Source organism: Cyprinus carpio, chromosome A5, assembly GCF_018340385.1.
Source record: "Cyprinus carpio isolate SPL01 chromosome A5, ASM1834038v1, whole genome shotgun sequence".
Classification (NCBI taxonomy): Eukaryota; Metazoa; Chordata; class Actinopteri; order Cypriniformes; family Cyprinidae; genus Cyprinus; species Cyprinus carpio.
This window is the reverse complement of record NC_056576.1, coordinates 424500-448501: the sequence shown is the minus strand read 5'-3', so window position 1 is coordinate 448501 and position 24002 is coordinate 424500. Positions and strand designations below refer to the sequence as shown.

The following is a 24002-nucleotide window of genomic DNA, read 5'->3' as shown; positions in this document are numbered from 1 at the left end:
AACACAGACATCAATGGTTTTCATGAAATGAGCACATACTCACACTGTTGTTGCATCAAAATGTGAAGTAAACAGGCAGGAGACAACAGAAACATTTATTTTCTAAAAATAACTTACCTTAATAACATAAATCTCAAAAGAATGATGCTCTCCTATGTCTCTGGCTTTCAGCATCTACAAAAACAAACATTCTTTTAGTATTAGATAAAAAAAAAATAAAAAACAATAAAATGATGGAATTATGAAGTTTACTTGCCTTAAAACCATCTTTCCCTTTCTTCTGAAGAAGATGAGAAAATTGCCGCCTCCTCACAAAAGCAGGCTTCTGTGTAGTTAACTCCAGGCGTGGGCACAAAGAAAGACACAAGCTCAACAAGTCTGAAATATTACATGCAAAACATTACTTTTAACAATTACCACTTCAACAGTCTCAAAATAAGTAAGATAACGCAGTAACTACATTCAGTTTAACTGCGAAAAAGAAGATGATAAATTAACATGAATATGTGTTAATAACCGTCTATTAACACCTCAAAAAGTGCAGATATTGTAAAATCTTATGTAAATATGAGATAAGACACTCACGGACGTTATATTAAAAGTACCTCTTCCGTTCAGTAAAAGAGGCCGTTAAGACCTCTGTTTCTGAGGTGAAAACTAAAAGTACCTCTTCCGTTCATATAAGCTCTTTTATTTCCCCCTTCCATGAAACCTCAAAACACTCCCAGACACAAACAATGAATGATAACTTTACATTTTTAATTTTTACTTACCACAACGCTACTGGGTTTATGATCAAGATCAATTTTCAACCCAAAATTGGGTTAAAACAACCCAACGTCCTACCCAGCGGTCTCAACCCAGCATTTGGGTTGAAAAAATAACCCAGCGTTTTTTAGAGTGTAGGTGAGTGATGTTGAGAGACAGAATTTCATGCAAGTGATTGGTGTAAAACCTTTTGTGCTTTACACTGTATTATCAGGAAACAAAGGTCACATTTCTCCCTTAGTCAATCAGCCACACCCACCAACAGGAAATGCTTCCTGAGTCTGAGTCATTCCCCCATGATGTTCCACAGGCCTGGGACCCCCGTCCTCTACCGTTTACTATTGACTGCTAATATAAAAAATATAACAGGAAAAAATATATAAAAAAAAATCACAACAAAACAGAAGTCTGTTGTTTTCACCAGGAGGTCCAGTTATGACATTTTGATTAAGCGTTATGAGGTCAAAATATTTGTAAAGCTTTAAACCTATAAATACAGAAAACATATAAATGAAATAATACTGTGATCAATTCCATTCATGTTATTTTAGTATCATTGAGATACTATTATATATAAAATATTATTTTATTGATTTTATTTTTAATTTCAGTTTTAGTTACTTTAGTAATTTAATTTAAACCCAGTAATTGATTAAACCTTGATTTTCAGATTCTGTAGCAGGCTTTTTCAGGTCATACCTTTTGTCAGTTGACAAGGTTGTTTGACTATTTTGGAACTTACGTGAGTGGAAATACCACTACTATTTGTCAATTAGTCCATCTGTTCATGCTAATAATCTTATGGCCAAACATTGACTATGTATCAGTCTATACTACTGTATGTGCTATTACAATCAAGTACAGAGTCTCCCTTGCAAGAACCCTTGCCAAATCATTTTGCACCAGCCTAGATTGTTATGAAGCTATATAATTGATATGCAGGTCTAAATGTGCTTATCTGGGTGTGAAAAACATTACAGACTTAAGTACATTGTTTCTTGCCCCCTGAGCAATTTCTTGTCTTTTTGACTCGAACCAACCCTAGTGTGTTCTATGGTTTTAGTTGGGCCTCCGTTGTTTTCATTGTGAAAATGGCACGAAGACAGAATGTTCTTGCAATTCAGGTTTGTTTTAGAACCCAACGCAAGACAAGCCGAAACAGATAGCATAGGAACCAGTGTGATGTGTTGACGATGATATATGGAGTTTGCTGTGTGAAATAGGGTGAGTAATGCGCTCTGAGAGGGGATTTTTTCTGGTTCTTTTGTGATAGTGAACCCATCTTGTACGTGTTCTGTGAAATCGAGCTTGTCCCACTTTGAACTCGCTTTGATTTTTCAGCAGAGCTTTTTGAGATGGATTTCATCATTGTTCTGTGTGCCAGACACTTTGAAATCATGTAAACGTTTGGCAGTTTTAGCAGTTAACTGTCATATTGAGGTGCCACTGTTCTGCTCAGGTAATTTATTGACTTTTAGTGCAACCGTTGCAGCACTTGTCATGTTTTACTATTATATTTAAACTAGCTAGTGGATTAAGACACTCTTTAAACACTGTAAAACTGCTATTTGCAATGAGATGTGTGTTGTAATATCAATGGATTACAGATAGCAGTGTAGATCTACTTAAAAATGTTAGTCTGAATGCATGGCATTTCAACCATTTCTGATGGTGTTTCCTGTACATGGCTCATATCTGTTCAGTGAAAGCACAGCGTTCATGTCATCTGATTGCTTCATTCATCATTCTCGACCTGTTCTTCTCTACAGATATGTTCAAACGGGTTGTACGACAGAGTAAGTTCCGGCATGTGTTCGGCCAGGCGGTGAAGAACGACCAGTGCTATGACGACATCAGGGTGTCCCGGGTCACGTGGGATAGTGCATTCTGCGCTGTCAACCCCAAATTTGTTGCCATAATTGTGGAAGCCAGCGGAGGAGGAGCGTTCATGGTTTTGCCTCTGCATAAGGTGAGAGATCTGTGAAATTACACTGTGCTTATGTGAAATTCTTGGTATATATCCATTGCATCTTATATTTGCTTGTTTTAAATGGCTAGTCAAATTCTGGTTTAGAACAGTAGACAGTAATTGATGAGCGCCAGCCAATGAGATTGCTGTTTGCGCATTAGTTCCGGTCACTCCCGGAGAAACCGTAATATGATCTGCTTGTTCTTAAAAGCTGAAGAATTCTAAATGAAATACTTTTTTTTGACAGGAAAGTGCAACAAAGAATATATTTTTTATGTATTGTGTCGATTCAGCTTGGTATGCAAGACTCCCGCTCTCTTTTTTCATGTGTTTGAAGCCGCGACGGCTGAGTGACGGCTAGCCATGTGCCTTCACACTAGAGTTTACGGTACGTCAAATACAGGTATGCTGCGCATCCATTGAGCTGAAATAGTACAGATCGCTTGACGGAGAGCAAAACTCAAGGGCTCAGTCAGAGTCCAGCGAGTGAAAATATATCTGCGTAAACTTGTAATTAGCCTCTAACATTCGCACTGTCGAGTAAGATCTAAGAATTTATTGGCCAATGGCTAATGATAGACATTATTTAGTCACCAAGAGTGAAGATTTAGTCGCATATGCAAGTGATTTACTCGCAGTGTAGCGGGCTGGGAGAGAAACAGGTGATGGGATGGTTTTTGTTATATTGTCGTGTCCTTGTTAGACTGGTTGTCAAGCTGTAAAAAGGGGAAAAAAGGTTAAAACTTTGAATAATCAGATAGTAAGCAAATTTTTTGAGTTTTGTCATTTTCAGTTAACCATTTTATCCAGTCTAAAATTCTCACTGATGCATCCAGTTTTGGTGATTTGGTTCATACTAGCTAATTTGAGGGAGCTTATCATCGAATAACAACTTTTTCAGACTCTTTTTCACACAAGGGTTGACTTTAAATAGATATTTTATAGTCCATTTTGGTATAGTTATTTTGAGTCTTCACTAGATCTTGTCACTTTGAAAAAAAGGGGCAAGAAGATTCATAAATTCTTCTTGTTGAGTTCCATGGATTAAAAACATTTCTCAGGTTTTGAACTAGTCAATATTTCTGGTGAACTATTCCTTAAAAGTTTGAGAGGAACATTACTTTAGCAGAAGAGAAGTCTTACACCTACAAGAAGCTGAGGAAAGATTATGTCCTAGCTGTGGACAAGAAGCCAAGCCATGAAATGGATTTGTGGGCCGTTTCTGCAAAATTGATCTTGGGGGAGGGATCTTCACTGCACTCTCCACTTAAGTGGTCTCAAACTGCAGCTTTGTCATGCTTTTTTTTTTTTCCATGTTTGCATGTATACACACTTAATGACAACCTTGGGTCTCTACAAATGGAGGTGATGATGATAGGTATGATTCATCAGACGTCTGCCTTTATTCCGTTTGTGTCAGAGCTGTTAGGAGTGGAGGATACTCTGCTGGAAGTCTTTGAAATGTTGGTGAGCATGCTATGGCCACGTCGTGCTGAAAACGTACTTGCTCCACTCCACTAAGAAAACATGTTTAAAATCACACATTATCCAGGCTGAAACCATGTAGAGTTGCAGTGAAATTTCAGAAACTGAAAATATTAAGCAGAAACAGTGAAAAATAAGTTTTTCCATTTGTATACAACTCAGGTTTTTTTAGTTGAGTGTTAATTATTTCGTGATTGATCAATTGATTGTTAAATGAAGTTATTTACAGTTTTGATTTTCAGGAAATTGGAAAATCTTGGTTTCTGTAAAAATTTTGGTGCATCGCCACCAAAATGACAACAATCAACACCGCTGTGACAGTAGGGTTGTCAAAAAAAAAAAATTGAATTTTGAATATTCATTGAATTTAAAAAAATCCACATTTGAATGCAAAAACGTTGCATTTGAATTTTAGGTCTGCGTCAACCATCAGGCAGCCTATCAGTGGCGCACGAAATGCGATGACGATGTGAGTGTCATTGAATTTTAATGCTTTTGTTAGCCTATCCAGTTGAACCCACTAGATGCGGCGCTGCTACATTGTTCATTCAATATGTTGCGGAAAACGAGAGCATCAGTGTGGATGTTGTTTACGTCAAAACTGAAACCAAGCCGTTCACACAGAACGCACATTTATCACATTTTCTAGAGGGACATCTATCAGTGTTGCACTCGCATCTCGCACAAGAGAGCAGCATGTTTAGAAAGCCATGTCAAATTAAAAGTTCAACTTTTAAAAAAAACATGTCTGAAGACTTTTTATAGCGGTTTTTTTTTTCATCCCACTGTGTATCATGTTTTTAAATGAAGAAAGTAGCCTACTCTTTGTGATTGGTTTTCAGTCCTTTGTATTAAACTATACATACATGCATGGTGCTGTTTTTTTTCTAATTAAACAACTTTATTAATAATGTTTTATAAACATTATTATAAACATTATGCACTTTTTTTCAAGTGTTATTTTATTATGTTTTGTGGCCTCAGGAGAGAAGCCAAAAGCTTTTTTTCCCCTAACTGAAATTATGCCTTTTAAATTTGAATATAATTTGAATTTTGATAATATTTAAGTAGAAAATTGCAATTTAGTTTTCAGACATTTTGACGGCCCTATGTGACCGTATTGGCATTTCCACCTCTGACTAAGCTGTTGAACTCAGTTATTTGTTACCCAATGATGTAAGGATATATTTTTTTCCTAAAGGCATTCTGAGTACAGATGTGATGACAAAAGTCAAATTTGCGAGTCGAAGCTGCAGCGCACTGTCATATGATACGTGTGATGAAGATCTCGGGTCTGTAGGGATTTTCTTACCCCGGCGCATAATGCACTCCCCTCTTTAACCTTCCGTCATGGAACTGCCGTCTGCTTGTGTTACAAAGGTAGAGATTTGCTTCATCTGGATGGAGTGTGTGTGTCACCTAGTCTGCTATGTACATGGTTTAGTGGTTTAGCATTCGTGGGTTTAGTGAGTCTTCATGTTTGTGCATGTTGAAGTCTGTGGTTCATTCTCTGATTTTTCCAGCTCATTTGAAGAAGATTGCATAGACAGCAACGGAACTACCACATTCAAGGCCCAGAAAGGTAGTAAGGACATCGTTAAAGGTGTCATATAATGCGATTTTTTTTTTTTTTTTCAATTTTTCCTTTCTCTTTAGAGTGTTACAAGCTCTTTGTGCATAAAGAAGATCTGTAAAGTTGCAAAGACTAAAGTCTCAAATCCAAAGAGATATTCTTTATCAAAGTTAAGACTCTGCCACACCCCCCTAAAATGGCTCGTTCTAACACGCCCCCACATGTCTACGTCACTATGTGGAAATATTTGCGTAATGCTGCCCAAATGTTCACGTAAAGAAAGAAGGTGTGGTTTCATTAACCGCAGTTAGTGTTGAAGCAGCCATATCAGGGAGATGATGTATCTAGGCAAAAGCAAAACCACTTTATTTGGCCTTCCGAAAGTAGATGCATTTAGGAAGCTTTAAGATTACTTACAATAGAACAGCAAAGCATTTTATGGACGACCCGTTTCGAGTACCTAGGAGAGGAGTTAATTCTGACTTTGCTACGATATTTACTATTGACTGTTCAAATGTGGAGTTTTGTGCATCGTGTGTGTGTGTGAGAGAGAGACAGGGTCACACAGTGGAGTCAGCTGTCTTAACCGTCCATGGCTTGTGTACTGCAAACACATAGGAGCTTCATCACTGTGTCGGTCACGCGACTCTGTTCCCCTTTCGAGCTTGAACTGTTGGGTAAAGCTAAGGATATTAATTAACTGTCTTTACATTTATTTAGAAAGATGAAGCTCGCAATTATAGAAAGCGGTGTAACATTTCCGACAAGTTGCTTGTGGTGCTTGGCCAATTACAATGCACTGGGTCAGTTGGCCAATCAGAGCAGACTGCTCTTGTAAGAAGGAGGGAATTTGTAGAAAACCACGCATTTGAGAGAGGCGAGGCATAGAGGACCTACAATAATGTACAGTATTTGAAAAATAATGTGTTTTTTGAACATTAAAGCATGTCAGCATATTCTGTTACACCAAATACACAAAAATTATCTTTAAAAAAAAGCATCATATAACCCCTTAAAAATAGTCCATGTGACATCAGTTGTTTTTTTTTACTAGGCTACGAGAATACTTTTTGTGCACAAAGAAAACTAAAATAAAGACTTTATTCAGTCTTTGACAGTTAACGAGAGTACCACGATGCATGCGTGTGCATTCCTCTGCTTGCAAACAAGGCGCAGAGCATGCGGGCTCTGCATCAGAACACCGGCTCTGGATTTGGTTACCAATGACTTCCATTTTCTGGACAAAAAAACAAACAAACACATTTTCTCAAAATATCTTCTATGTTCACCATAAAATAGATGAGTAAATGATCACATGGTTGGGTCGTGAACTATTCCTTTAAGACTTAGTTATGAGTTATGTATTTTTGTAGGGTGGCCATATGCAGAAAGTGCTGGATTCATAAATCTGATGGTGTCATTTGACACATCTTAGATTACTGTGGTAATACTGGCCTGATTAGCTCGACAACCCAAAGCAGTGGTGTTGACAAGCGGAACAGTTCTCTGTAATTAGAGAGCGCTCAGACACGACTGTGAAATCCAAACCTCTCCATGCTCTCGCCTGGATCCCGAAGCCTGTCATCAGCGTCACACACCAACACGTGCACTCGCTTGTAAATGATGTCACACTCAAGCGCTCAGCTGGCTGGCCAGACGAGCTCAGCCTACTGAGTACAGTTACAAATGACTCTTATGCTGTTTACATTATTGGTTTTATTGTCGGTTCTTGAAGCCTTCATAAAGCTGAGGTTTCTGGTCATCTGATGGAGTACTCAAGTATAAATCCTTTTGTCATTCCAAACCCAATGTTCAGAAGCGTGAGGCAAATGTGAGGGGAATTTATTAATCTGTGAATATAAATCAAGTTTGTCCTCATATTCTCACTGTTGTGTTTTCTCTGAGCAGATTGCTTGATCCATCTGTCCGTTCCTTTGACGTAGGACTAAAATGAGCTGGGATTAAACATTTTTTGCAGCGACTTTCTAGGTTTTTGTGAAAGAATCTGTATGTCACTGCTTTTGTATTCTACAGATTTACATAGTTTTGTTTAAATATTGCCTTTTAAACAAGTTCTGAGCTTCACACTTGCAGTATGTGAAATCGGTGGGGTTATGTGAGTTTGTCATAACTTGCTTTTTGTAAGGTTTCTTTACATTTAGCCTTCAAACGAAACGTAGCATCACACTCTTCATTTCAGTTTATCCGCACCATGTCTTTTTTTGTTTCTTTGTGTTCTTGTTATGTCCTGCTTGCTGTCCTTCTGTTTCATCTAATGCTTTGCACCCCTCCCTAAGTATCTGCTCTGATTCAGTGCAGCAGTGCATAAGTCTATGGTCCGTTTTCCCAGGCCGCCCCATTCCCAGAAGCCCCCTGCAATCAGACAGCTGGCTCTGGGGGAGCTATTGTCCCTGTGCGTATGCCAGGTCCTGCACAGCTCTTTGTTTCCCCTCTCAAATCAGTATGGGAACTCCTCAATCTCACTTGATTCCCCAAAATCCTCACACCCATGTGTCTCTCTATTGTTTCCCAACAGGGAGCAATGGTAGCTGTATTGGTAGTGTTCGAAGCTCTAGAAGTGTAAGTGGCCAGTGTTGTCTAAAAGCCGATGGGGTTTCAGTATGCTTATCTTAATTCTTCATTTGCTCATCCTCATGTTGTTCCGAACCTGTTTGATTGACTTCTGTGGAACAGAAGATATAATATGGAATAACATGAGGATGAGGAAATAATGACAGAATTTTTCATTTTTTTGGTGGACTATGCTGATAAGGTAAGTGATAGACTTGTATCAGCAGGCCCTGGGACACAATCAGGGTGGGTTGGCATTTAGTTGGCCCGTATTTGTCTCAACACTGGGACAGCATTCCTGTAGTTCTCTTCTATTTTATTTATTTATTTATATTTATTTATTTTGACATCAGCATCGGTCAAAATTTGTAATTTCATTGTACATGCTCATGTCATGTGTTTTTTTTTTTTTTTTTTTTGATTATTCTTGCTTTCATCTAACTCACTTAAATTTTATTTAGTCTTTAATAACACTAATTATTTAATAACACTGTTAAATCTTTAGAAAATCTCAAAATAACTAAACAATTTCATACTTTATAATGTTGTGAGCCTAAATTCATTTATTTTAGTTTATAGTGTTTTATTTTCAATTTATTCATGAAATCTTATTTATTCTAAATAATATAGAATTTTAATGCTGGCCATTTTGTTGTCATTAGCCAGAAAATTAATGAAGTTATTAATTACTTTTATTACTTTGAACTGTGCTTTTTTTATATTTATTTAAAAATGTTAATTTAACCTTCTAAATGTTGTGCACTTATTGTATAAATGTATTTATAAAATGATTTATTCTAAATAATATAGAATTTTTAAAACTGGTCATTTGTGTTTTGTTTGCCAAAATTTATTGTAGTATTTTTGATTTTGGATTGGATTTGGATTATTTATATATTTTTCTGATGTTTGTAAATAATTTCAGTTAATTAAGTAATTATTATCAATTAAGTGATCATTTAAACTTAATTTTGTGGAAATATCATTTGCTGTCACTCAATTTTATTATATATAGATAGACAGAGATCAATATTGCATGCTTTCACTGTGCTTGTTTTAGACACTTTTCTTTATTTTTTATTACTTGATAGACTGAGCTGCCTTCTATCTTAACCTGAAAATGGCATGTCATGGCGAGATGCCCCACTCCTCAATGAAGGCATTTGTATGTGTTTTAACTGACTCGAGTGTGTGTTTTGCCGTAAGGAGCAGTGATGTTCTGTAGTGCTGTCCTGTGAGGCTGGGGGGAGTTTCAGTTGGGCTGTGGCTGGATTCTTTGTGTGGGAGGCAGAGCAGCATGAATCAGACTCTCATTGTCTCTCCCTCTCAAGAAGCCATCAGGTGTCTAACTAATCACATGTTGTCTGTCTTTCTCTCCACACCCTCCCCCTTCACATAGCTGTATTCTGTCATTAACGTATGAAGGAAGCCAGTGGGAAATGGATGGCTGTAGCCTTCCGCAGAGCTTGCATTTTCATGCTTTCCATTCACACTGACCGCGGTGACTAATTTTCATCCCTTCTGCCTGACCACCTCTAATATTTAGTTTATAGCACAAAATATGAACCATTCCACAGGAAACTGCCCGTTTACACTTATGCAACCAGTGTTATAATATTGGCAACTATTTCCCTTTAGAGCTCAAATCCTGAAGTAGCGAGGAACCAGACTTCCAGAGCATGTATTTAGTGACAAAGTTTTGAATTTGAATCTTACTACATGGTCATTTGAGTCAGTCTGCTGCAGTTGATGTTTTCAGATCAGCATTTGTCGGGTAATGTTGAATATAACAGATAATCATTTCCAGTTTAAAAAAATTAAGTTGTGAAGCCTTGCAATGGAAGCAAACGTGTGATAAGGCTAATGCATTATACATGTAAACGAGATGAGATGGGATAAAATGGCTTGTCTTTCCTGTCATGACCATGTAAAGCTGGAAATCCCTGTAAATTTGGCATGATATGCATGACAATGCTGATGATAGAGCTTAACCTGTATTGACTGTATGCACTACAGTGATTTTAGGTGGACCTGCTGGCCTTTTGTTCAGAGGTTGTGGCAATGGGACATTAATGCGTTTACTTGTAAGATTCAATTAAGTGTTTTCGTTTTTAAGTTTACGGAATTTGTCATTTCTGAAATACAAAAATCTGTATTTTATCTGTACTCTGATTAAAAGTTTGGGATCAGTGAGATTTTTTTTTTTAATAAATTAAATTAATACTTTTTTTAGCAAGTTAAATTAAATCCAGACTAAATAAAAAATGACAGTAAAGACATTTACAGTGATGTATGACATTATGTATTGTAATAATATTTCACAGTATTAATGTTTTTGGTGTGTTTTTTTGGTCAATTTAATGCAGCCTCATGGAGCATTAGAGACTTCTCTTAAATAAGTTTTTTTTTTTTTTTTTTTTTGAATGCAGTATATTAATCCAATGTGATGTGCAATTAATGTGATGTTTCACAAAAGTCAAGTCACCTTTACTACTATACTGCTTAATTCAAAACAGATTGTGTCAAAGCAGCTTCATGGAGATAAACAGGAAAATAACAATCAATTATGGAAACTCTGCTATGGAGACTCCTATGGAGCTCTAAAAGAGTAAATTAAAGAAAGTCTTTATTCACCTCAAGTCAGTCAGTTTAATGTTGGTTCAGTTCAGATAGGGCTGCACGATAAATCATATTTTAATAGTGATCATGATTTCTACTTCTCATAATTTATTAAGCATAATTGTCTGTGATTATTTGCCAGCTTATTTATTCTGAAATGAGCTTTTCTATTAAATCTATACGTTTTCTGCCTGGTGGTTTACTTAATCTTCCCAACCATGCAAAAATGAGCACACGCTCTCTCTCTGCATTATGGAAAAAAACACGGGCAACCATCCAAGTTGGAGTTTAGCAATCTCTATTGAGATATTCTGCTCAAATAAGTGTAAAACAACCAACTGTTATCTTTCACATGGTCATTTGTGTTTTTTGCTGTGTCTAAACCTGCGAGCAAACCATGCAAGTTGATTTGTGATTATGTGAAAGTTCAATAATTATGATGATTTTTTTTTCAAATGACAGTAAGCGTGATTAATAAATTTTCATTTGAGCAAATTAATTGTGATTTAACCTTGTAACCATTATTGCGCAGACCTAAGTATCATTGTGAAGTTCATCAATTTGGTGTTCAACTTAGCTATTAAAATAAAAGAAAAGATTAGCACTTTTTGCATGACATTTGCACAGAATTTAATCATCAGAACCAACAGTTGTCATGTATGAAATATTTTTGGATAAACAATGAGGGGACAGTGGGGAAACAGTGGGGGGAAAAAACATTTTTGTTGCATATACAAGAAAAAATTAAGGAAAAAGTTGTTGCTGAAAAGTTTAAAGTAAACAGGTTACAAATAATTGATATTAATGAAAGTAAATCTGTATACTACAGCCCTAGTTTCATATCATCAGCCACCCGAGTCCATTTGCTGCTTTATGTATTGATTTAGTATCATATTGAAGCTAAAATATTTAGTATTGATCCAACCATATGTTGGACATATTTAAGAAATCAGCCACTGAACTGGGCTCTTGTGCAGACCCGTTTGATTCCTGCTGTCACTTCATGGAAAAGCGGGAAAGCAGGAGAACCAGAACACCACAGATGAGAAGAGAGAAACATGAAAAAGGGCCACACTGGAAGGAAGTGAGAGTTCAGTCTCTTTACCTCAAAGTCTTCCTCCATACATCCTGTGCTGCCACATGGGCAGATGTAACTTAATGTGTGTCGGTGTGTGTGGCCATGGATGTATCATTCTGATTCCCAGTCTGTATTCCAGGAGCCCCCTACTGTTCCTGCTGCACTGACTGAGCCCTGGCGGCTGCTGACTGCAGATTTTACCTTATATGGTCATCCTCAGCTCCCTGCCTGTCAGCCTTCCAGACCCATTTCCTCTTTCCTTTCCATAGGCTGAAGCACAGTGCTTGCGCCCAATAGATTCTTTGATAGGAGCATAGAAAAAGGGGCAGTGTGAAGGGGATTTTTTGTTTTTTGTTTGATGTGTAATGTGGTCTTTGGTAGTTTTCTTTTTTTTTTGTTTATTTATTTATATAATATTTATTATTTTTGAAATATCATATTTAATTAAATACATGTTTTTATTATAATTATTATTATTATTATTATTATTATTATTATTATTATTATATAATTTATTTAATTTTACTCTATTATTTTTTTAGGTTATTCATCCAGAATAAATTGTATTTTATTTTATTTTATTTAGAATAATGCATTTCTTCTGTCCTTTACAGAATTGGACATATGAAACAACTGTTTTATTTTATAATTTGTCTATAAATCAAGATGGCAAGAGTCAGTAACTTTGTGATTTAATTAATTCTTTTTTTTATTTATAATATAATAAATTAGATATCAAAATAATAATTATATATAAACTTGCATATTCCTACTTAACTGTTTTTTTAGGTTGTTCATCCAGAATAAATTGCATTTTTGTGTTTAAAATAATTTAATGTATTTTTAAAAAAACGGGTTGAGTGTTAAACCACAGGATCTCTCTTATCTGGTGATCTTTCTACCTCATTTCTTTACTCTATTCTACCCTCCTCCATTTAGGTCATGTGTATTAGCCAACTGCATACACCTGCTGGCCCTGAGCAGCTCTCATTCTGACACACAGTTGGCTCCGGCCTCTCAGTCCTGATTGGCTGTATGTGTGGCTCATGTAAAAATGACATGACGTCTGGTTGGACAGCTGCTGGGGTGCTTCAGTCAGGTCAGCTGTAGTCTGCTGCCTCTGGGTCCTCATGGGCTCGCAGAGGAAATGGAAATTTCCATGCTGACTAGATAAGACAGACATGCTTCAGCTACTGCAGAAAGCGGCTCTGCCTCTGTAATACTTTCTGTTTGCCACCTCCACAGTGTGTCCCGTCTTTCTGTCTCTTTCATTTCCTCCTTTCCATGTCTCTCTCCACTGGTAACTCTCTCTCTCTCTCTCTCTCTCTCTCTCTCTGACTTGGTTTTGTTGAGGTGAGAATCTTGTTTTAAAATATGGTTTATTGGTTGTATAGGTTAAGGCAGATCTGTGTTACTTGAGGTGAGGATCTGCAGTAATGCTGCTACTGTTGCTACGCAACAGGTTAGACTAACTGCACTGCAATGGCAATTTTGGATGGCTCCGGTTTTAGCAAGCTATAATTAATTCACATAAATATTCATAATATAAGTTTAGCATAATGCATGCTGGATTAATCTCAGACTTTTTTTCATCATAAAATCAGCCAATCAAAACATTGAAAAAAAAAAAACCACCTGTAACTGCTGTAACTTGTTTGTATTTCTTATGAGCAGGCACTCTAACAATGTCTGTGAAAGTGCACACATCATATAGACATCTTGCCGACAGATTTTGTTCTATAATGGATCTTTACTAGGCTTTCAAAAGATCTAGAATCATGTAATCACTCTATAGCTGCATTTCTGTTTTTTCATCCTTGTGATCACAAGCCTGCATGTATAAGCACATAGACAAGTTTTATATACTCTCTCTGAATGTGTTAATAAATAATAAAGCAAGCCAATCTAGAATCCATAACAAATGATCACTGATGACATTTTGCTTCCAAATGCCAATAATGTTATTAAATCAATATAGCGGCTAATGTGTGCATCATCCTGATCTTCCTCTTTTAGAGGCTTTGATTAACAGGAAGGTTCTCTTGAGAGAACTAGTGGCCTTAAATCACCTCCCCTGTCTTTTCTGCCATCGCTTCCTTCCACATGTCTATGACCAAACAAGCCAAAAAAGAAGTGCAAAGGATCAGTGGTATGTTTTCTTTTGCAGCATGTGATGGTTAAACAACTGCTGCCCAAGGATTGACTCGATTCCATCAGTGTTCATTTTATTTGTACATTTATTAATTAATTTTATTTAGTTTTTGTTTTTATTACATTTACAGTAAGAAATGGTAAAATGCAGAAATGTTAGGCAAAAATGTAAATTCTGTAAAACTGTTGAAATGTGTCAGAACTTTTCTTGATGCATGACGTTCTGTTTCCATGACTTTTTTTCCAACAGTGCTTTACAGGTAGTTGCGTCACATTCCTCTCTGGACGTATGGTGTTTACCAGCATCGCATCGCCATAAGTTCCTAACACAGACAACATCAGTGATTCTCTCACACTAGTCTCATGCAAACACGTATTTTGTTTTGTTGTTTTTTTGGTGCATGTGATGGTTGACAGACTGCTGCCCACAGCTGGATTTTAAGTTAGGAACTTTAAGTGAATTCTGTTTTTATTGGCAAGCGGCAGCACTGTATCAGTGTGTCAGAGCCAGTCTGTCTGTAGGCTTGTTTGGCTGATCATGAAGTGATTGGTAATCGGTGTTCCTGATAACAGGCCTCTGTGTGTGATTCTTGGATTATTTTCCCTGTTTCAGGAACTTCATCTTACGTATTCCTCTGTCTTCCTTTCTCTCCAGTTACCTCTTATCTTTTCTTGCGAAATGCTGTTTTGGTGCCTTGTTCGTTCTTCTCATTTGAAACTACCACAAGCATTTCAAAAGAAACGGGGTGGTTAGCTAGCAAATAGCTGTGAACAGTAGTCTTTCTTTCATAAGGCTGTGTTATAACCATGCCCAGACTTGAGAAGGAATGTGTACGCAGAGTGGTTTTCCACACAGGTGGGTAGTGTCTTTCTGTACAGGGCCTGAGAAGATCTCAGGCTGTTGTGTTTTACTGGGCTGGGCTTTCTGCTGTGATGTCATCGCACCATGGGCAAAGCAGTAGCGTGGACAAAAGTGTGGGTGTGGTCGTCTCTCGACACATGATCAGATGACACCTGATCACACAGCCCTGTGCAGAGATTGTGGATTCACAAGAGATCAAAGGTCGTGACCCGGAGAGCAGAGGGCACTGATGTCATCAGGAAGTCAGCTGACTAGGCATGGGACCGCAGCCATGCCTTTATTTGGCTTCTTTGTTTGCTGTGTACAAGGGAGAGAAGGGAAATCTTGTTTCAAATACACTGTTTTTCATATACAACATGCGTGCAAACAGTCTCAATGGATGTGATGGTGAAATCTGGCTGCCTTTGGACTAGTCTACATCTCTTTAAATACAAAATCTTAGTATTATTTGGAAATTCAAATATAGTATAAAAGTTAAATACATTTAAAAATTATTTAAAAAAATTAATAAATAAGACTTGAGTTTATGTGCACCAATGTTTATTTACCTACTTTTAAAAAAATATAATTAAAAGATTTTTGACTTATGATGCAAAAGATCTCTGAACTGATTGATTTAAACTGTCCATTTTAAAGAATTGATGGAAGGAATCAAATATTTACAAAAATAAGATGTGCTTTACATTTATAATTCTATTCCCAATATTGGTTAAATGTATATTTACAGCTAAATAAAATAGACTTAATTTGATCTGCAATATTTAACTGTCGTGGGTTATAATTATCATAGATGGATTTATATTTTTTTTGTAATTGTGGCAAATTTGTGGCACACTTTCTTCATGCCCAAACCTCCTTGTGACCTTTCCCTCTGAGTGAAAGGGTCAAGGGCCCGTAGCATGTGTGTTTCTGTGCCTGCATTTGAAGCCGAGCTGCGAGAACAAAAGCCCAGCAATCTGTTTTTATTATGAATCAGATGCCATGTGTAAATATTTTCTGCTATTGGTTTGAATGAACGGATGAGCTATTGTTTGAAAATTTGGAGAAGAATGGCTTCATTTCATGAGCGCAGGCCAGGCGGTTAGTGTTTGTTTTGGTGTTCAGTAGAGCTGGTATTGTCAGAGCTCATTTCATTTACCCAAAGAGCCGAATGCTTTCATAATCTAATATTTGTCTTTGTGTTTTCTCTCTGCAGACGGGCCGTATCGATAAGGCCTACCCTACAGTATGTGGCCACACTGGCCCTGTTCTGGACATCGATTGGTGTCCTCACAATGACCAGGTCATCGCTAGCGGATCTGAAGACTGCACCGTGATGGTACGTCACTCTTCCTTACATTTGCTGTCATGTAAATGAGGTGAATGTTGAGGCAGTGTGTCAAGTAGGTGATACTGTGCGTGTCACGGTCGAGTATTCTTTGAAAGCTGTGTGGACTCGGTTGTGTGCGAGAGGGAACAGAACACTGAAAGTGAAGTATACCCAGACCTTGAGTGCTCAGTTGCTGTAGAGCGTGCCAAAAGCGAATTTGCTGATGAGATGAAGGCGAAAATATCTAGTGGAAAATCAGAATGTTTTGTTTTTAATGATACAATTGTTTTCAGTGTTTTGGCAGATGCTGTGATGCCAAAGCTGAATTTTCTGCATCATTACTCCAGTCTTCAGTGTCACATAATCTTTCAGAAATCTAATATGCTGATTTGGTGCTCAAGAAACATTTATTATCAATAGGAATGTTGAAAACAGTTTGTCACATAATCTTTCAGAAATCTAATATGCTGATTTGGTGCTTCTTTGACTCAGAAATATTAAAAAGAACAGCATTTATTTGAAATAGAAATTGTATCTTCTTTGTTACTTTTTAATCAATTTAATGCTAAAAAGTGTTAACACTGACTTAACTGTTGAATAGCAGCAAGTTTTGATTGTCCAGAAATTCACAAGATGGCATTGTGCTGTTTATTTTTATTGTATGTAGTACAACCCTAGCTAAACCCCTGCAGTCATTCTAAAGCTTGTTTATTGATTGGGTGGATATGACCATTTGTAGATAAAGTTTCCTTGAATAGCTGGCATCACATCTCCACCCACCCATTGAGTCCATGTGTGGCTGGCAAAGTCTGCCCCATGACTCATGTGAGCGGCAGTAGATCGGATCACAGAATGGACTGTTTTAGATTAGTTGAAGCCCAGCCTGAAGTCATTGAATCAGCAGTTACTATTTTATAGTTCTGAGGTCAGTCTGGCTGGCTCTGGGTCTATTTATCATGCTACTAGCCCTTGTTTGGCCAGTTTGCAGAAAAAACAGCAGCTCTAGTGCTTGCGTACGTGTAATGAGTGTTGAGTTTAACAGGACTCTGTCTCTTGTCCTCTCTTGGGGAATACCGAGTCCTGGAAAGTTGATGACTCCTATGTCTTGTTTTGTTTTGTTTTTTTGCCCTACTGTTCCCAGGCTCATGAAATCTGAATTATATTGAGGTATAGACATGCTGGAGGGCAATTTCATTAGTTACCTACAGTATGATGTGTTTAGGGGATGATGATGATCATGACATTAAACGGGTTTAGTGATGGCTATGTGAGGGAATAATGTACACTCATCCAGTCTATTATATAGAAATATTTAGTCTTAAAATGTTGTGATTATCCAATCAGAATCAAGTGTTTCTGAGAGCTGTTGTATGTAATAAATGCTGAGAATAATCAGTGTGTAGCTGAGAAGAAAGGAAGTTAAGGAGAGAGGCTGACTTAAAAATCGCATACTACTATTACTGTTTCTGTCATAAAAATGTGGAGGAACATCTGTACTTTTAATCGTTGTTTAAAATCAAAACTCTGCTGGACTATTTGCCCTCTGCTGCCACCCTTCAGGAAAATGATTGAAACAGGTGAAAATTATGTAATTTTGAAAATTAACCTAAAGTGAAACAAAATAGTTTAATCAGATTTCATCATAATGTAATTAAACCAACACTGAATTAAACATAGTTGTTTAAATTACTGTTATTTATATACAGTCGGTATTTTTTTAATTAGCATTTATATATTTTAAATTTTAGTAAGTTAGTTATGCACTTGTCATTTTATGTTTTTTTTTTCTCTATTTCTATATCCGTTTCAGTTGTAATTTTTTTTCCAGTTAATTGCCAATACAACATTTCTAAATTTTATTTTCATTAAAAAAACAAACAAACAAAAATAAATATTTTAATTTTTATGCTGATATTTGCAACCTCCTGGCAAATTAATTATTAAGTAAAACAAGGTGATTTGTATAATTACATTTTTGGTTCATAATATGATTAATTTTAGCAAGTACTGTATGTTTGATTTAGTGTTATTTATATGCTATTTGGTATTTATTAATATTTTAATTAGCATTTATTTTTATATTTCAGTTTTCATTTTAGTAAGTTAGTTATATCATTTTATTATTATTTTTTAAATATTTCTGTTTAGCTTTATTTTCATTTGTTTTAGTTTTTAGCAATATAGTACTTAAACTTAAACTTTATTTCAGATAGGTTGCCAAGGCAGCATTTCTGATTTTTCAGTTTACGTCTAATTTTTTCCATTTAATATTTATGTATTTTTATTTCAGCATGATTTAATTTGCCGAAAGTGATTTTGTAATGGTTTTAGTCTTGGTTAACGATATACTTCATTTCTATGTATACTTGCACTTCAATAATATTTTAGATGAATTGAATATTTGAATTTGAATATTTGTTGTTGTTTTCAGGTGTGGCAGATCCCAGAGAATGGTTTGGTGACCTCCATGCCAGAGCCAGTGGTGGTGCTGGAGGGTCATTCTAAGAGAGTGGGAATCGTTACCTGGCATCCCACCGCCCGCAACGTCCTGCTCAGCGCAGGTGAGAAGCCTCACCTGATCCATCAGGGAGAAGGAACTTTGATAGGAGCCATAACAGATGTGTTTTTAATGTTTTGACACTTTTATCAGTATCTGTCAAAATAGTTGCAATGGAAAAAGCAGCTCAAGCTGCTGTCCAATAAATAGCTTCTTTAACATTCAAACGTGATTATTTCCCCATTTTCTTTTGGGTTTTCTGCAGGCTGTGATAATGTGATTATCATCTGGAATGTGGGGACGGGGGAAGCCATAATCACCCTTGAGGATATGCACCCTGACATCATCTTCAGTGTCTGCTGGAACCGCAACGGCAGTCTCATCTGCACAGCATGCAAGGACAAGAAGGTCCGTGTGATCGACCCGCGCAAGGAGGACATTGTTGCGGTGAGTGCTTGCTTTTCTGAAGCAAATGGACTGGTAGTGTTTATAGATTTTATTTGGTATCTCTGAATATAATAGCTTCTGAATTACATGGCTTGACATGTTTCTCTGGCTTTTCTCTGTCAGCTGAAGTGCTGTATGTTGTTGTGTTTACTTGACTTAAAAGCATTCGGCTGCTCAGTTTTGAGTGAATGTGAGCAGTATTGTGATGTATTATGGTGTGCCTCGCTGACAGGAGAAGGACAAGGCCCATGAGGGTGCCAGGCCCATAAGAGCTATTTTCCTGTCTGATGGCAAAGTGTTCACCACTGGTTTTAGCCGCATGAGCGAGAGACAACTCGCCCTCTGGGATCCGGTAAGTTGCCATGGAAACCATAGACATTTCATCCTAACACCTGCTCATAAATAAATGCAGACAGATACACTTAAGGCTTGCCTAACTTTGATCTTTCTTACGTTTTCCAGATTAAGAAAATAAGTTTAGTTGTAGTTTCTGATGGGAAGTGACGTATAATTGTCCTTTTTTAATATATTTAGACCATATATTTGCTCTGTCTGTCTGTCAGGACAATATGGAGGAGCCAGTTTCTGTCCATGAGATGGACACCAGTAATGGAGTCCTCCTGCCCTTCTATGATCCCGATACTAATGTGGTCTACCTGTGTGGGAAGGTAGACGCAGCACATACATTACCGTTTTAAAGTCTGGGGTAGCTGTCAAAAAGTAACAGTGTAGAGACATTTATAATATAAATTTATGTTTTCAAATAAGTGCAGTTATTTTGGAATTTCTTTTTTTTTTTTTAAACTCACACAAAAAAATATTGATACTAATAAGGAATGTTTCTTGTGCATCAAATCAGCATAATAGAATGATTTCTGAAAGATCGTGTGACACTGAAGACTGTAGTAATGATGATAAAAAAAAAACTGCTTTGTCATCATAGGAATAAACTGCATTTTAAAATATATTAAAGTAGAAAAACATTTAATTGTAACAGTATTTTACAGTGTGTGTACACCTGGATATTTAGTATTTATTATGTTGCATTCTGTTTATTTATTGGAAATGGTATGATGGTAGTAACATTAAGGTTTTAGTGTCTGACTGATGTTTTATCTCTAATAGGGTGACAGCAGCATCCGTTACTTTGAGATCACGGATGAAGCTCCTTTTGTCCATTACCTCAACACCTTCACCACCTAAGGAGCCTCAGAGGGCATGGGATACATGCCAAAGAGAGGACTGGACGTCAACAAGTGTGAGATCGCAAGGTATAGCAACTGAATAATTTATTCAGCTGATGGTAGCACGTGGTAGAATCTCATGAAACATGTCAGGAATATGACCAGGTTTATTTATTTATTTATTTATTTATTTTTAATCCTATTTTTAATACCATGTAATATTTCCACATTGTATGAGCACATTGTACTTATATACTGATTTACTAATATTTTATATATATATAATATATATATATATATATATATGATATATATATATATATATATATATAATATATATATATATTATATAGTTTTTTGAGTGCTATTTGTCAACACCAGTGCATGCAGGGAAGATAGAGTCCCAGTCCCACCCAAAAGAGGGCAGCACTAGGACCTGGGTTAACAAAGGGCTACTGGATCCTTCAGAATAAGATTATATTCCTAATGAGAGTGATGCATTAATAGAGGTTCCATTTTATGGGCATATAAGGCTCATGTTGTAATTGCTTGGTGTGTTTGTTTTTGTATATTGGTATTTCCCCGTCTCACACCTTGTTCTGTTTATGACTGCACTAACGTCTGCTGCCTTCATGAAATGTGCTAATAGACGTGTGTGCTTGTGTGTTTGTGTGTTCTCAGGTTTTACAAACTGCATGAGAGAAAGTGTGAACCTATCATCATGACCCGTGCCAAGAAAAGTGAGCCTTTTGAGTTGTTTTGCTATTTTGTTTTTAAGAGTACAGCAGCCCCCTGCAGCCTGGACTGTATATTCTGAGCCACAACTTCACTTCTTTGGCTTCTGTTTTCTGACATTGTCAAAGAGCTGTTCTATTAGTGTTTAACAGTTTAATCAAAGTGTTTCTGTGGCAGGGGAACACATGTTAGGTAAAAAAAAAAAAAATAATAATAATTTTTTTAGCCTAAATGCACTGTAAGTGGATAAAAGCGTCTGCTAAATGCATAAATGTAAATGTTATTAACCTCCACTATAGGTCTTTCATCACATTTTATTATTTGGCTTTAAACCGCAGTATGTTCAAACCAACTTGTAGACCATAAAGTACCGTGAGTTAACTGTTTACCACGGCACCTAGGCAACAGTGCTGGAGGAGTCAGTGTCCAAAATAGAAAGCGTTGTTCACTTCCTCTTCTTTATGTTTGTGTCCCTATGTTTTTAATAAGGGTTCAATAATAAGAATAATCCCCCTGACCCAGGACCTGTGTAAGATAGTTAAGGGCCAGTGCTGCCAAAATTTTCACTAGCCACATCAAAAATGTTCTTAAGCCTTAAAGGGATAATTCACCCAAAAATGAAAAATTTATGTTTATCTGCTTACCCCCAGGGCTTCCAAGATGTAGGTGCCTTTGTTTCTTCAGTAGAACACAAACAGAGATTTTTAACTCAAACCATTGAAGTCTGTCAGTCGTATAATGTAAGTGGATGGGAATCATGGCTTTTGAGAGTCAAAAAAACATACACATACACAAACAAACCAATTTAAACCCTGGGGCTCCTGACGATACATTGATGTGAAACGACACGAAATGATCTGTCAGTGCAAGAAACTGAACAGTATTTATATTTTTTTTTTTTTTTTTTATTTTTTTCGCAGTGTTTTATGTGTTGTGATTGTATTTTGTGTCTTCTTCAGCCAGCGTGAGGCGTTTTTTCTTCTTGCTTAACGGCAGATCGCAGCCTTAGTGCATTACCACCGCCACCTATCTCTCAAATGGACCATTGACACTCTATCTACAATCTCAATCTATCTTTACACATCAATGTATCGTCACGAGCCACAGGTTTTAATTTGGTTTTGTTTATGTTTTTTATGACTCTCAAAGCCGTGATTCCCATCCACTTGCATTATATGACTGACAGACTCCGGTTTGAAAAACGGTTTGAGTTAAAAATCTCCATTTGTGTTCTACTGAAGAAACAAAGACATCTATATCTTGGATGCCCTGGGGGTAAGCAGATAAACATGAAATTTTTTAATTTTTAGGTGAACTATTAATGACAACAAGCTTTTGAATGGTAGTCTATTTGTTGCAAAATATAAATATTGTTTCCATAAAATATATGACGATACGTGGACAACATTTTCACTGGCCACAAAAGAATGGTCAACAGACATAAATTGAGAAAACAGCTTTGACATCAAGTAACTGAACTCTGCACCTGCATCTTTTGCATGATTGATTGAATGATTTGCCTGATTCGTCTACTGCATATCTTATAACACTCTTCCTTCCATCAGTCGGACTTGTTCCAGGATGACCTTTACCCTGACACTGCTGGTCCGGAGGCCCCCGCTGGAGGCTGAGGAATGGTTTGAAGGGAAGAATGGAGACCCCTGTCCTGATATCCCTGAAACATGGATACATCCCAGGCAAGAACCGTGATCTCAAATTGGTCAAGAAGAACCATCCTAGACAACAAGCTAAGCAAGAATACAGAGAATAACCACCCCTGCCATCAAGACTGCCACCTCCACACCATCTATTGTGAGTGGGACTCGTTTACTTATTTATTTTTGCTGTCTGGATTGTCATTCTACAGCATTTCATTTTGCTTTTCTATGCACTTTTTCCTCCAAATCTCCATTCTCTAAATTCCCTGAAAAATATACAAACACAATTTCTTTACTTGTAAATTGCACTGTGGTTCAGTGTGACCTACATGCAGCTAAATGATTGTATTGTTCAAGGCCAGCTTCTCTTTTTGGCTATATATATATAGTGTTTTTATAGTTTTAAGGATGTTTCCCAACCCCCAACCACATCCCTGCTTAACCACATGACAGCAACAGCACATGTGTGTCCCACCCTCTTTACCCAGCTCTCTCTCTGCTCAGGGCTGCATCACACTGCTCTTCAGACACACTCATGTTAGCTGCTATTTATCACACCTGAAGATTATGCTATAGTTTGCATCTTAATTATTGACATATGCAGTGTATGTAGTTGTTAACTAAAAATTGTAACTATTAAAAAAGACTTTTGTTAATTTTGAAATAGTTGAAATAGGTAAAGGGAAGGGGTGGGGGGGTGGACATGTTGCCTTGGCAACTAATTTTAAAAAATAAGCTGAAGTACTAAAATTAAAACTGAAATAAAAATAAATGAAATATAAATATAGAAAAACAAGCAGAATTACAAAAACTAAAATGACAACTTGAAAATATATATAAACAAAGCTTATCAAAAAATATTAAGAGTTTACTATAATAGTAAATAAATAATACTAATATAACACGGGGTGGCATATGGGATATGGCTTGATTCATTTGATAAGTGATATTTTATGATATGATGTATATATAGATGATGTGTGTGTGTGTGTATTTATGTTATGTATATGTGTATGGTTGCTGTGGATATATATATATATATATATCTTATATATATATATATATAGATAATATATCTATATATCTATATATATAT

At 36.6% G+C, this 24002-nt stretch overlaps 1 pseudogene; it reads left to right on the top strand.

Moving 5' to 3' along the window:
• The window catches only part of LOC109060193, a 39346-nt pseudogene extending 16312 nt beyond the window's left edge, over positions 1-23034 (top strand).
• The last annotated feature ends 968 nt before the right edge of the window (positions 23035-24002 follow it).